Source organism: Triturus cristatus, chromosome 8 (genome assembly GCF_964204655.1).
Source record: "Triturus cristatus chromosome 8, aTriCri1.1, whole genome shotgun sequence".
In the NCBI taxonomy this organism is placed as follows: Eukaryota; Metazoa; Chordata; class Amphibia; order Caudata; family Salamandridae; genus Triturus; species Triturus cristatus.
In genome coordinates, this window is record NC_140591.1 from 979545809 (window position 1) to 979560589 (window position 14781).

A 14781-nucleotide genomic window follows, 5' to 3' on the forward strand; every position below is an offset into this window, starting at 1 on the left:
AAGTAGTTCCTTTAAATACACTTTTTAAGACCTCATATTATTAAAAGGAACCTATTGAAGCTTCGCCATCTGAGACACAATAAAGGATATAGTTATGAAAAAGTGTTGAAGCCCTCACTAAACAAGCATTTGCAATGCAGTAGGTCTCGCATTTATGAGAGTTTGAGCTATTGACATTGCAAATACCAATGCGTTTTATTTTTGTTTTCGTTTTAAAAACATAAATAAAAGGCATTGTCATTTACAATGCCAATAGCTTAAACTCGCTTAAATGCAAGACCCATTGCATTGCAAATGCTTGTTTTACATTACGTTTGGCAACCGTGCCTGATGGACTGAGATGATCAATCGTGTGATCATTTGTAGGGTGGCTACTACTGCAGTCTAGACTAATGTGGTCACTAAAACCAACTCTAATTATATCAGCAGCTCCTGGTGATTTTCACTGAACATGAGGGCTCCTGCCTGCATTCCCATGCCCGCCAAGATAACCATCAGCGTGCAGCCAGCAGCATTTCAGCACAGAGACATATCAAATAACACCGAATCTCTACCCCCGCATACAGCCAGCACCATTCACATTACACACACCAGTGACTGCTGGACATAGGGACATTACATCACAGACCAGGGTAGCTGATTTACCCACACGCCTGCACGAGTGGTAAAGCGATGAGCTGTAGAGGGACTGTGACTGAGACGGGAAGAACAGTCCTAGCTTGCAGTCTAGAAGGGGGGGGGGGGTACACCCAGGACAGTTTTTACACCCATGTGTAAAGCACCGGCTCTGCATCCCCAGGGGCAGCTGCTGCCTCCCAGACCTGCTAATTCCATCAGGGAGAAGAGTCCCACCCTGTCACCAAATGCTCCCTCTGCTGTAATTGTGCTCACAACATGGTGCAAGAGCCAAAACTCACACATTAAAGGATTCCCGCACCCACCCCTCTCGTACAAAAGAAAACCCCGGGACCACCCAAAAATACCATCCTGGTGGGAGGGGGTTCGTCTCACAAGGCAATAGAAGGCACCCCTATAACTAGCTGCACATCCCTTTTCAAGAGGTTCACAATATAATTCATGCTAGATACGATTCCCCTTTGAAAAGCATTTTTAGAGACTCTCCCTTATGCCCACCACAAACACGTGATGATAAATGACGGATTCGCCAGAATGAACAAAAGAGACATGACCTGGGATAACACCACTTGCATGAGGAAAGTTTACTTCAAAACTAACCTGTGGCATGATGAAGCCCCCACAGGCGACCTGCAGAGGCTAAACTTTGATCCACCCCCAGTTGCCTGCAATGACCCTTTTGTGAGAGAACCACCTCAACGTGAAACAGCAGGTGCCAGTTTTCTGACTTGCATCATTAAAGCATACCACTCCCCTCCATCAAGGGATTCCAACACAGAACAGACACAGGCTGTGTGGTGCTCTGTGCGGACCGGCGCTGCTCTCTGACTCCCGTCCTGTCTCTATGACCCGTGCTCCAGACTGCTCTTAAAACCATGGCTGCGGGCTCTTTCCTGCCTGTGAGTCACTGTACCGGAGACTGCCCACAGTCACCAAGCCTCCTCTAACTCCGGCGCAGGGGCCTGCCTGCCCCAGGCAATTAAACTAATTAAGAATATTTTGTGTGCTTTTCACATCATAGCCTTAAACTCTGCCCTGCCCGGTGACATAATGCCATTATTTGGAGACCGCACTGTGTCTCACCCCCTTCCCTTAACCTTTTTAAACCGCGAGAGGTGCACAGCGCAGGCCAGCATCTGCTGGGAGAGGGCCCGAGGCAAACAAATAAAGGGAGTGTGGTGTCCCTGAATTGGGCACCGCTGCTGAGCATTGTGCCCCTGGAAGAAAATAGTGCTCATCGACTACATAAGCAGACTGTGTAACACCACAAGTAAACGGTCCACTCCTGATGGGGGGTGGCAAAAGGAGACAGGGCGGTAACAAGGAGGGACTAAGAAGCCTCATTTTCAATCGGAAGCCAGCGTTTGACGATGACGCCAGCCAATGAAAAAGATGGGCAGGGCTTCCACTCGACTTCTAAAACATATCATAGTACAATATGCCTCGCAGATCGAGCAGCGCATGCGCGCTGCAACGCTAGGAGAGACCAAAAGAAGAATTTATTTCTTGATGACAGTACTTCTGAATTATGTTTAACATGGAGAATACAAGATGGCAATTGCTAAGCAACATGGTGTCAGCTATTATGGTAATATGCAGATTTTCTCAGAACTATAAACAATGTAAATGAATTCAGACAATCCAAAATTGATGTGATGTCATCAAGAGAAGCAATGAGAAAATATACTTGAAACTCCTAAACAATATTTCCCCCAAAGTGCGGCTGTGCACAGGGCAACAGCATGCAGGAACACTCTATTAATCTTGATCTTACTTAGCAACAAACATCAGACAGAGATTTTTTTGGAACACACTTAAGGTGTTAACATTCATATCAGAATTAGAGAAAGTGCCAGCTAATAATCATTCAATAAATAAGGGAGTGCAGAGTAATAAGACCAATGCCTAGTATTCAGGGATTGTGCCAGATATTTTTCTCTTCAGCCTTTCTTCTGCAGGATAGCCCATCTTCTTCAGTTGAAGTATCAATAGCTTAACGAACCTCACAGGCCCAGTCTAGGCTTGCCATGCATGCTACTCTTCTCACCTTTTTGTAACCTTGGATAGGAACATCAACCTTCCTGTACAGCTTCAGCAGGGCATTAGATTGCTTCCATTGCTGAGCTGAGAAGAATGATTCTTGGAGACATAGTTTTTTGCCAGTTGAATCTTGTCTTCTAACTTTTTTTGATTTGAATAATAGTTATTGAGTAAAATAAAAAGTACCAAGAGTACATATTACACAAGCAATAGAAATAACATGTTAAAAAATACAACGGATAAGGTACAACCTTATGTAAAGGATTAAAGGAGAAAAGATTAAGGTACCTATTAGTATATAAATATTTATATAATTTTAAAAATACAGAAAAGAAAGAAAGAAGTAGAAGTGAAGAAAAAGAGAAGAGGAGAGAAAGGAATAGAAGGGATGAGAGAAAGGGAAAGGGGATAGTCAAAAAGTTATTAGTGTAGAGATGAGTGTGCAGATAGTAAAGTAGTAAAAGGTAACCATAGTAAATCAGATTTGATTATTTGAGACAGTGATGAAAATGAGACAGTAGAAATTCTATGTTCATTACAAATAAAATTCCTCTATGATAACATAAATATCTTAGATTAAATGCTAGAGCAATAAAGAGATCAAATAATTTTATCTTCAACGAGGTGTCATGAAAATCAGCCGACATGGATAACAGAAAAACATTATGAATTGATAACAAATACAAAAAAGAAATATTTTAGAACATTTATTCCATATGGATTTCCAGAACTTGAGAGCATTAGGGCAATAGCATAACAAATGAAGTAATGTGCCAGTAAAGGAAAGACATGACCAACAAAGAGGAGATGAAGACGGATTGATTTTGTGTATAAATATGGGTGTCCGAACTGCTCTACTATATAAGAAAAATAATGAGTGAGTAATATTAGCAGCTCTAGAGGTAATAAAAATTTTGTGCCATAGTTTGTCCCATTTTTTTAATTGAAAGGAACATCGAGAGATCTAGTTCTAAGGCTAATTCGACTGATGATTTTAGTCTTTCAGAATTAGAGGTAGATAAAAATATAAGGTAAGCTTTCGGGTTAGAATCAGGAGGAATATTATATAAGGGAGTCAAGGGACTAAATGGAGTAACATTGGAGGAAAAGTTTTGGTTATTAGAAATGATTGAAGTTCTGGTGATAATTGGGAGTATTGGGCTAAGCAATTGGAAGGTAAATGATGGCAGTCTTGTAGTGTAATAAAAGGTATAACAGAATTATGCAAGATTATTTGATGGATATATATAATATTCTTCTCCTTCCAATGTTTGAAGTAGAAAGATTTATGGCGAAACTTTTTTTGAATTCAAGATTTTTATTGAGACGTTTTCCAAAAACAACATCCAAATATAGAAATCACCAGTTACATGGGCAATAAGCAAGAAAGCAACATGATACAATAGACTTGATATGTGGGTTCCATGTGGGTGTAAGATATGTAAAAGCCCGAGGTCAGCCTCATAACACAAAATAGGGAAAAAAGGGGGGAGAACTTAATATGAAAAGACAGTGAGAGAAGGTAGAGAAACCCTTGTGTCGAACTCCAACCTGGTGTTATTGAATCAGCCACCTAGTAAAGGAGGTGTATTGAAACATGTAACATCATCATAGGACCTTATAGTATCACCTATACAGTACCTACAAAACAACATTGTTAATACATGCTCACATAAAAATTAGAATGTCTATTTGGTACCAGTAGGTGAACAAGTACTACTGGGGAGGGTTGACCTGCTGTCTCATGGGGGTTTTGTCCTGGCGAAATAGTTGTCGAGGGTTTCCCAGATGTTATTAATCTGTGGTTTCCATGGAGAGTTCTGGAGGGAAATATTGTCAGCCATGCATGAAAGGAAGTAGCAGACGTGTTCTTCCAGTTAGTCAATATTGATTTACAGGCTGAGGTCAGCAATAGTCTACAAGAAGTCTACCGTTCTTTGAATGGATCTGGGGGTCTAAGAAACCCTGAATTAAGGAGAGAAAATCTTTTTCAAGACGTATCCCGCACAGAGCGTGAATAAAGTCGAAAACTTTATCCCAGAAAGGGACAACCGCCTTGCAGCGGAAAAATAAATGACAAAGGTCCCTGGTAGCTGCATGACAATTCCAACAAGTTGGATCCTCTCTTAGAGCCATTTTATAGAGTCAAGCCGGTGTCCAGAATGTCCTATGAAGAAGCCAGTATTTTGTTTGGGCGAGGGAGGGAGAGATCTTGTGGGATACAACGGACTCCCAGATAAACTGTCACATGTCTGGAGGAATGGACCCATGGTTATCCCAGTTTTTTAGCACTTTTCCCGTGATAGATGTCTTTAGTTTTAGGATGTGATAAAGTTTGGAAGCATGGTGACCTGACTTTTTGAGAGAGAGAATTATCTTCATGCTGGAGGGATCTCTGTCCGGGCAGCTGATCTTAGACAGACTGACTTTAAGCTTAAGAAAGTCATACAAATCTATATCCAGAAGATTGTATTGTTGTTGGAGTACTCTGAAGGACATCAGTGATTCCGGAGTGCCCAGTTGCTTTAGAAAGTGGATGCCTTTTGACGCCCATGAGTCCCAGAAAATAGTTTTCCACTGGAATTTGATTTTTTAGTTATACCAGATCTATATCATGTTTGAAAGTTTAAGAGGCGTGTCAAATATTTTATCTATTCTTCTCAGGGCTCGTATAGTAGTGTTAAAAATTATTTTACCAGATGATGTGGGAATTCTATTACCAGTTAAAAATTTGACAGGAGGAAGTACACCTAAGATTTCTTTTTCAATTATTAGCCAAGAGGGAGTGTGTCAGGAGGGTGCGAAAACCACAAGGAGCCTTGTCTTGCCAGGAAGGTGAATTGATATCTTTTTAAGTTAGCCAGATTCACTCCACCAAGGTGAACAGGTAATAACAGTTTTTTTAGAGAGATCCAATCATGTTTATTCTGCCAAATGAATTTTGATAATAGCTTGTCCAATTTTTGATGGACACCTTCTGATAGAGTGAAGGGTAATATACTGATAAGATAATTAACTATCGGGGTGACCATCATTTTGAAGGTCTCAATGCGGCCCCACCATGTGAGAAATTTAGCGTTCCAGCCCTTCAATAGGCTTTCAACCTTTTTCAATTATACTTTTTCAATATGTTGGAGCGATTCTAATAAGTCTACATTTAATTATAAGCCCAGATATTTAATGAAGTGGTTAAACAGGTAGAATTAAAGAGATCCCTCGAGCTAAGATTGTTTAAACCCATGATTTCAGACTTGTCTTTATTGAGTTTGTAGCCGGACACCCTCTCATAGCTTTTGATTGTCTCTAATTGAGAGGGAATTGAGCGTGTCATTATCAGAATATCATCGGCGTATGCCGCCACCTTTATTGTCTTTTGGTTGAAGGTGACACCAGGAATGGAGGGGTTTGAGTGGATCCTCTGGAGGAGTGGTTCCAGTGTCAGGATGAAGAGGGATGGAGATAAGGGGCAGCCCTGCCGGGTGCCTCTCTCCAGTTTGAAAGAAGAGGATAGGAGACCATCAGAACGGACTCTAGTGGAGGGGGCGCTGTACAGGGCCATGATCATCCTTGTGAAGGTCTGACCCAGGTTGTATTTCAACAGAGTCGCTTGAAGGAAGGACCAAGAGACCCTGTCAAATACTTTCTCAGCATCGAGGTTGACAGGTACAGTATCGGAGATGGAAGGTTTGGCTTTCTCAATAATGTGACAGATGAGACGGGTATTGTCGCTGGATAGTCTGTTTTTCATGAATCCTACCTAGGAATGATTAATTAGGGATGACAATAGTGGTTCTAGTCTTTTACAGAGGATTTTGGCATAGAATTTTACATCTAGATTAATTAAAGAAATCGGCCTAGAGTTTTATGCCAGTAGGGGATCTTTACCCTTTTTTGGCATAACCACTAAAGTGGCTTCGCTGGTTGAGCTTGTTATAGAACCTCAGACTGAGAAGTATTGGAATAAGACCAGTAGAGTAGGATTAAGTACAGCGGCAAATGATTTATAGAATTTCGCTGTAAGGCCATTAGGGCCTGGAGCCTTATTAAGTTTGAGGGAGTTGACTGCTTTGGACACTTCCTCCAGCGTTATTGGATTACTAAGCAGCATTTTTTCCTGGTCAGTGATGAACGGGAGTATAGACTCCCCGAGATACTTCTGGCACTCCACTACTGTGGGGGCAGAGTCTTCCCTGTAAAGAGATACATAGAAGTCCCCAAGAATCTCTATGGTTTTATCAGGGTTTGAGTGAGGGACATTAAAATTGTCTTTGAGAGAGTTAATGCTCCTACAGGTTTGTTTATGTATTAAGTATGAGGCAAGGATTTTCCCTGCCTTATTGGTTTCACAGAGTTTTAGGGACTTGTATTTATTGATCCAACTTCCCGCCCTATTACTCGGAATTCTATTGTATTCATATGTTTTGTTGGAAAGGGTTTGGGGATCTGGATGGGAGATGTATACTGTTTCCAAAGCTTTAATGTCTTTCTCCAAGGAGTCAAGATTCCTGTAGTGGGGTTTGTTTAATTTAGAGTGAGTTTCTATTAAGGTACCCCTAACAGTGGCCTTGAGAGCATCCCAGTGGATAGTCGGGGAAGTATCAGAGATCATGTTTTCTTTCAGATAGTTTTTAATTGTAGACTCAATTGAGACCCTAGGTGCAGCATCTTTGATTGTCTCCTCATTGAATCTTCAGATATTTTTAGTGGGTCTTGTATTGGTGCCCGTGAGCGACAGGGTAATCGCCAAGTGATCTGAGAACAGTCTTGATAAGATGTCTGTCTGATCTATTAGATTTGTATGGGAATTAGTAATCAGATGATAATCAGATGATAGTCAATCCTAGAGTAAGAGTTATGGGGATTGGAGTAAAAAGTATAGTCCCTAGTATCTGGGTGCTGTAATCTCCAAGGGTCAAGAAGATTGAATCTGGTGCAGAGTTTGAGAAATGATTTATGTGACCGAGTGGAGCGCTGTTCTGGATTGACGGTCTATGGTTAGGTCAATGGGGAGATTAAGGTCACCACCCAGGATAATGTTATGTTATATGTTATATTATATTATGTTATATAGACTTATAAAGCGCACTGTTACCCGAGGGTGTCCTGGCGCTGCACACTGTTTACCTGAAAGAGATTCCCCCCCAAGACTTTGTCGGATACTAGGCTGAGAACAGCCAGGTCTTCAAGTTTTTTCTAAAAGTTAAAAGTTTAGTGGCAGACCTTAAATAAAACGGAAGCTCATTCCAGGCAGTGGTGGCTTTGAGCACAATGCTCTTTCCGCCCCAGCTGGTCTTATTTACCCTGGGAACTGCTGCCCGTTTAGTTTCCATTGAGCGCAGTGATCTCCCAGGGACGTACCATTGGATACGTTCTCTTAGGTCTTTAGGTCCTGTTCCCTGCAGGGCTTTGAAAACCGTGCAAAGAGCCTTAAATTGGGCTCGTTTTTTTATTGGGAGCCAGTGAAGGTCAGTAATACCTTTCCTGATCGATACCGACCTAGGAGTGCCTGTGAGCAGCCTAGCTGCCGCATTCTGAACCATCTGGAGTCTGTTAAGATGTTTATTGTTAATCGTCAAATACAGACTGTTGCAATAATCCAGACGGGATAGTATTAGTGCAGAGACTACCGATCTAAAACTTTCATCCTCAAGGAGTGGTTTGATTTTTTTCAATGTTCTGAGGATGAAGAAGCATGTTGATACCACTCTGCTGACCTGGTCCCCAAAAGAGAGGGTATTATCCACAATCACACCCAAGTTTTTTACCTTGCGTGCGGGTGCTGGCAGGAGGCCCATCCCACTGGGCCACCAGGCCGGGGTCCAGAGGTTAGGATTGTTCCCGAAAATTATCACCTCAGTCTTGCCTGAGTTCAGCTTTAGGCAATTAGCAGACATCCAGCCTGTGATGGCCGCCATGCAGTCCTGACAACTAGTGGCCATTTTGGCTTCTTTCCCTCTCTGTAGAGAAAGCACAATCTGGGTGTCATCCGCATAAGAGGTAATGAGCAGGCCAAAGGAACGTATAAGGGCAGCCAGAGGTTTCACATAAATATTAAAAAGCGTGGGGCTAAGGGAAGATCCCTGTGGGACTCCACAGGGAAGAACAAATGGTTTAGATCTGTCCCCATCCAGGTCCACCGTTTGTGTTCTATCTGTCAGGAATGATTTCAATAGGTTCCAGACAGCGCCTTGGACCCCGACCTTCGACAGACGATCCAACAACAACTCGTGGTGAACGGTATCGAAGGCCGCTGACAAGTCTAGCATGATAAGAATGGCTGACCCACCCTGGTCAACAGCCTCACGTACCTCTTCCATGGCTTTTATCGGAGCTGACTCCGTGCTGTGCCCGGCACGGAACCCATATTGAGAGCGGTCCAGTATGTTATTATTTTCCAAGAACAAGCTTAACTGCTTGTTCATGACCTTCTCCAAGATCTTGGCTGGTAAGGGGGGGCGGGAGATAGGCCTATAATTATTGGGATCACTTGGCTCTAAGTTAGTTTTTTTAATGAGAGGTAGGATGGAGGTTGTCTTCCAGGATACAGGGTACCCAATATCCGATTGAGTAAAGGGGTGAGGGAGTTGGTGATGATTACCAGAGACATCTTCACTATAATGGCCGGACATGGGTCCTTAGGGGAACCAGATCTACAGCAGGTTAGTGACCTCCACGTTGGTCAGAGGGATGAAAGTGTTAAATGTGGGGGCAGTGTGGGTTGACGTGGTCTCTGGACCTCCATCACTGGCTGCTCCCGATTTGTTGTTAAAGGAAGAGAAGATGGCATCTACTTTGTTTAGAAAGAAAGAGGCAAGGATATTACAAAACTCAGGGTTGCCGTGCACAATGGGCTTGGAGGGGGTCATGAGCATGGTTACAGTTTTGAAAAGTTCTTTTGCTGAGGATTTAGCTACGGCGATTTTTTCAGAAAAGTAAACCTTTTTTTCCTCCTGCAGGGTTTTTTTATAGGCTGTAAGGCTGGTTCGGTAGTGTTCCATGTTGTATAATAAGATCATCAGCAGGGGATCTGATTCAACGGAGTGACTAAGGAGTCCCAAAAATATGATTCTTCGCCATTTGGGCCTTATACATTGAGAACGTGAAGGCAGTTGTTATTTTTGGATAGTTTTGGAAGGATCCATTTACCGTTGTCATCTGTGGCATGAAAGTCAACGGTGAGGCCGGAGTATTTAGCAATTAGCATGAGTACTTCACCCTTTTTATTGTTGGCCAGGAAGCAGAGGACGTTCAAGAGGCAGCTACCCGAAGGAGGCTACTTCTCTATGGGAAACTTTTGTTTCTTGAAGAAGAATCATGTCTGCTTTGAGTTTGTAGCGGTTGTTCTCCATTTATTTCCGTTTAACCAGATGGTTGAGACCCCTGACCTTTAGTGACATAATTTTCAGATTCATATCGACTGGGTGTTTTTTCGTACTGAAGGTGACAACCTATGCAGAGGTGGTGCATGAATGTGTCCCAAAGCGAGTGATCGAAAACTGTTCGGAGGTCACTAAGATCAGCGTGGTAAGAGTCATATACCAATACTTGACTCTGTGTTCGCAGGAAAGCGCAGTGTCGCATGACAAAACGGGACAGCAGGTTAACCCAGGCGGTCTGTAAAACCAAGGTACATTCTGGGTGGTCGTTCAGGTGCGAGTCAAAGGAGGGCACAAGAAGAACAGAAGAAACCGTTGTCAGAAGAAAAAATAACTAAGAGAAGCACAGAGAATAAAACAAGGAAACCAATAACAACAAAAAGGAACTCAAATCTTAACCCAAGCCCAATACCCACCTTCCCATCTCATCCCTCCCCCACCCCAAACATTGACTGTGAGGGTGACGACAGAGGAGTGAAGCTGGTCCGCGGTGTACAGCAGTGCTTACAAACAGTGTGGTAATGGGTAGGTCGTTGTTGGGGTTTAATATAAAGGGCCATACCCTAATTATCGAGGATCTTACTAGCTGTTCGGTGCTAGGTTTAGTCTGAATCAGTCCTAAGCCCCAGAAAAGAAGAGAGGCCTAAAGACCTATTAGGGTAATTTTAATTTATCTGGACAATTTTAATTCATCGGGAGATTAGTGACCGGAGTGACAAAAGATGACTTCTAAAGCAACTCAGGACGGTTAAATGTTGATGTACAGGGAGGTATGTAACAGGCAAGGTGACAAGCATATAGAGAAGCTGGCTAGCAGTGACATAATCATGCTTGGTAGAATCGTATGTAATGAACATAATGTTCTGCGAGTGAACAGTAGAAAACTACGGAACAGTGCTGACGATTGTAACTAGAGGGGCCCAGACCCAGGTGGTATGAAACAACAAGATAACAAAGATAACAAGATAACAAATCAGACCATTAGAAGGTATCATCGAAACCTATCGAGGAAGCGGAGGTATAAGCCGGAGTTTTCAACAATTTTCAACCGTGTTCCTTGAACGAGTTGGAAAGGTCAGCGAAGGTGTGGCTTGGACAGCGCAGCGCATTGCTGCCTGATTGTGGAGCTCGCTATCACGGTCTGTTACGGCATGCTGCTTTAACGATATGAAGGGTCTCAACCACTTACCTGCCAGTCCCTAGGTGCTGTGCTTCAGCGGAGCTGATCCGGGTGTGATCCAATGCTATACAGTCACCTGCATTGTCTTTTGCTGCGGACAAAGCTCCAGGTGTCCTCGGCATCCTCGGTCCATACAACAAAATGGCCGCCAGCTTTCATGATGCGGCCGCCAACTTCACTTTTCAGTTAAGGTGTATATGACTGCGACTCCACCAAGTAAGTGGCTGGGAAATGCTGTGACCCCTAATTTCCTGAATTGATCGGCAGTGCTCCGCCACCAAATGCATACAGTCTCGCATCCTCTAGGATCTTCTTGTCTGACCTTAAAATGGCGCTAGACAGGCAATAACTTCGGCGAGGTCCTGCTGATTGCGAGCATTGGTGTACTACTCGCTGCGCAAGGTATCACCATCTGGGGCTCCCCATGGGCTTGTTTATCTGGGACAGCCCTAATCAGCCCTCATCTGATGTGCATTCACACTTACTAACGCTGCTCTCTCTTCAAGTGGTGATCCTTATTGGAGCAGCCCTTCATGCTCCCTATCTGCATAAAGACCCGGTTCAAGGCCACAGTCCTCAGTATAGACCAACAGTCTCAGGACACAGATCACAGAAACCAGCACTCAGTCCAGAGAACTCAATACTCAATTCACAGGTCACAAGTCTGTGGCAAGACAGTGGGGATTCACCGTCACCATCACTTCAGCATCAACCCAATCAGAAGTCTGCCAGAGGTGTATGCCTTTCTAGACTCACCAGACCGAGAGTGTGACTGTCGCTCCAGAACTTCGGTCTCTGTCACTTCAGCGCTACCACCCATAACTTACCAACTTACCGTACTCAGCTGCATCGACGCACCGATCTCTCTCAGCCCAGCCATACACTACAAGCACGCCAAAAAACCACTGGGACCAGACTAAAGGGGACGTAAACTGGCTTCTGCTTCGCTTTGCCGCAGTAATCCACTGACAACTAAAAATATTGCAGACAAAGAGCTCAAAGCAAACAACAAGTGGACCAAAGCTGAACCCCCTCTACCTGATTCTCCCATCAAGGAAAAAACCGAAATTAACGACACCATGGACATGAGCCTAAAAAATCTGGCTGAAGTCCATGACCTCAGGAAATCAACCAAAGTCAATACAGACGTGATGTAATAGGACCTCTCCGCTATCAGAACAGATATAAATGCCACCAAGAACACAGCGACAGAGGTAGAACCACGTATCAGCACCTTGGAAGACAATGCTACCACCTCCTCCAGAGACATAATAAAACTTATGGATTCTTCCGAAACTCTTCAGAGAGAGGTATCAGAGTTGGAGGACAGGAATCGCAGAGGGAATCTACGTATTTTTGGCCTTCTGGAAGGTTTAGAGGACTCAGCGGATTCTTGCATCAGCTTCCTGGAGAAATAGATTCCACAAATGACAGGCATTGTGTTCAATAAAGAATTTGAATTGGAAAGAGCTCATTGTGTTCCCTCGTTCAAGTCTCCACATAAAAACCAGAACCGTCAGATTGTCTGTCACCCACTGAGATTCCAACACACAGAGCTTATTCTCAGTTATGTCCATAAGAATAATCACATCATGTGAAATGGCCAAAAGATTTTCATATCACAAGACTACTCCAAACCCACGACTGAGACTAGAAAGGGGTTCCTGGCACTTCATTGCGCCTGCCAAATTCCGAATTCAAGTTGCCGGTTAACATCATGTCTTCTCCAACCACAGAGCCCTGCAAGGTTTCTTAAACGAAATTGAAGGATCCACTTTGCCGAAACTTAATAATTGTATTACACCAAATAGAGGATGCAAGGAGAGCTTGGTGAAAATTAGAGCTATATGTGAAAAGTGAGTGTATCAGGTGACGGGAGTATTTTAAAATAGGGTGTTTTGAAATGAAAGTGCAATTGGACATACAAGTATCATAGAAAGAGAATTTGTGTAATAAAGAGCGTTCAAAATTAATCCAACTAGGCATTGATTCATCATGGTATTATCTGTTCAATGCATTAATTTGTCTAATTAAAAAAGCAGTGTGATATCATTTAAAATTAGGAAACTGTACACCCCCTTCATCTTTTGGTTTGATTAATTTAGATAGAGCAATACGAGCAGGTTTGCTGCTCCAGAAAAATGTAATACAAAGGGAGTTGATTTTATTAAAATAGTAATTGGGGATTTTAAACGGTAGCGTAGCGAGTAAGAGTAAAATGAGTGGTACAATCATAATTTTGATGGTATCCAGTCTTCCCCACCAGGATAAATAGAGTGGGGGACCAGGAGGAAAATACATTTTGAATCTTGATTTTTTAAGTATTAAAATTGCAAGAGAGAGTTTGAGAGATGGTAGAGGAGAACCAGACTCTTAAGTATTCAATTTTAGAAGGACACCATTTAAAGTTGGTATCAGAAAACATGACTTGATAGCATAAGGAATTTAAGGGTAAAATCTCAGTTTTAGAAAAAATCAATTTATAGATTTATAGCCAGATACTTTAGAATATAAGTCCATTTTCTGTAGAAAAGAAGGCATGGAGGTTAAGGGTTTCGAAAGGTAAATCAAAATATTGTCAGCATAAGCGGATAACTTAATTTCATGAGTTATATTGGAAGCCAGTTATCAGAGGATTACAACAAATGTGTTCAAGAAAAGGTTTGAGGCATAAAAGGAATAAAAGGGGAGAAAGGGGACATCCTTGCCTAGTACCCCTATGTAAATTGAAAAAAGGGGGTAAAAAACGTTAACAGAAACACATGCACAGGGTACTGAATACAGTAGTTTGATGAGCGAGATAAATGTGGGACCAAAACAAACCAGTGAAGAGTTTTATACATAAACTGCCAATTTATATGGTCAAAAACTTTTTCAGCATCAAGGGATAACCCAGCTAAAGGATCAGGACTTCATTTTGCCATAGAAAGGATATAAGAGAACATTCTAGCATTGTCTACCCTTAACAAAGCCAGATTGATCAGCTTTCACCATCAAGAGTATAGTATTTTCTAATCTAGAGGCGAGGATTTTAGCAAAACTTTTGCAGTCATAATTGATTAATGAGATTGGACGATAATTTTGACATAGGGAGTGAGCTTTGTCAGGATTGGGGATAATTACAATGAGAGCATCAAGAAAGGAACCTTCAGGTTTGGAGTGTAATAGAAAAGAGGTGAATGGCTCATGTAAGTGTGGAGCAAAAATAGATGAAAAGGAAGAGATAAGTTCAATAGGAAAACCCTCAGGGCCCAGGGACCTTAGCTGTTTTAAGAGATTTAATTGCATCTAAAATCTCCTGAAGTGTTATATCTCTTTCCAAGAAGGCCATAACATCAGGTCTAGAACGAGGGGGAGGGAGACCATCAAAGAACATTTGTGTATTGTTTTCGGGGGGGATGGGTGTCTTCCGTGTATAGTGAGTGATAGTAGGTTTGGAATGTATTGACAATATCTGAGTCAGAATGTAGTAAAGTTTTAGTGCAGTCATCAAGAATAGGTCCAATGGTTTTCCTTTCCGATTTGACTTTTAAATAGTTGGCCAACATT

At 42.4% G+C, this 14781-nt stretch overlaps 1 protein-coding gene across 2 annotated transcripts in view; it reads left to right on the forward strand.

Annotated features, from left to right (window-relative positions):
• Window positions 1-14781, forward strand: part of SH3KBP1 (SH3 domain containing kinase binding protein 1) — a 1226118-nt gene that overhangs the window by 1118882 nt on the left and 92455 nt on the right. The window lies entirely within an intron of this gene.